General features: G+C 45.5%; 1 non-coding gene across 1 annotated transcript; it reads left to right on the top strand.

The window, feature by feature from the left end:
* Positions 1–695: 695 nt before the first annotated feature.
* Positions 696–821, top strand: LOC149363071 (U5 spliceosomal RNA). Its single transcript, XR_016289276.1, has one exon. It is a non-coding gene; the product is annotated as a U5 spliceosomal RNA (small nuclear RNA).
* The last annotated feature ends 311 nt before the right edge of the window (positions 822–1,132 follow it).

Here is a 1,132-nt window from a genome sequence, read left to right as displayed (position 1 = left end):
AAAACGAGTACACACTCGTTTGTCATCGATATTGGGGAACACTGCGCCTGTGTGGTCGTCCGCAACATCGCCGACATTGCAGAGTTGCGAGCCTGGTCATTGACCCGGAATGGCTGCGGCCGGTCACAGTTTTTCTTAATATGACATTGTGAAACTGTAGACCCGGTAATTACTTATAGTGAACTAAAATAATATTCTAGTTCACTAAACCCGCACAACTGGCCGGTTTCAGCTGCAGTACACTCGACCGCCCTGACCCCCTCGTTTGTTCTATAATTTTTTGTTTACTCCATGGCTACAAGCTGAGTTGTCAGATCTTTCTTTTTTTTTTTTGTTTCGGGAACGATTTACGCAGTGGTCAATAAGCATAACGTTCATTGTGACATGTGGCGTTTTTTTTTACTATGTCTACTATCGTCGCTAGATGGCGACGGTCAAGCACGATGTCAAGCAAGCGCGTAGAGCTTTAAGCTGTGCGTTTTCAGAAACATATTGGATTTGAAATCAGAAATGAGAAAACACTGAGCAAATTTGCACTAAAAGGCAAATTTATAAAGTATCAACAGCTGTCACCTCTTGTTAACAAGACAATTTACTTTCAAATTAGAGTGTATTTTAAGTATACCATATGTGGGTCACTAGCGCCAGTATAGGATCCTGCTGCAGTGGGGTGGCAGCGAATGCAGGTCTTGTTATCGCTCAGGTCTCTCCTCAAATCCACGTACTAATCTTTCGCCTTTTACTAAAGATTACCGTGGGGAGGGACACTCCAATGAGCCTATAGGCCAATTTTTGTGAGGCCTTACCCGTTTGGGTGAGGCCTAATTTTGAAATCGAAAAATAGACTACACTACACACGATGTCATCCACCCACGCTGGGTCATTTCTCAGCGCAGCGCGTCTGTCTGCGCGTGGCAGTGGTTTGCTCGAGGCAGACGGTGCCATGCAATTTCGTTCAATTTTTTTTTTTTTCAGTCGCAACAGCGAACTACGCTTGAAGCGTTGAGTTCGTGCGAAAGGGAGGCAGATGGTTTCTCGATCGTATCACGTAGTTCCTTCCTCCACGATGCACACGAAGTGAGCAAGGGAGTGAAAAGCTCTGTTGAGGCGGAGGGAACGATGCTACGATGGG

This window comes from Amblyomma mixtum, chromosome 2 (assembly GCF_055824585.1).
Source record: "Amblyomma mixtum isolate Tamu chromosome 2, ASM5582458v1, whole genome shotgun sequence".
In the NCBI taxonomy this organism is placed as follows: Eukaryota; Metazoa; Arthropoda; class Arachnida; order Ixodida; family Ixodidae; genus Amblyomma; species Amblyomma mixtum.
This window is presented reverse-complemented; position numbering and strand designations above follow the sequence as displayed.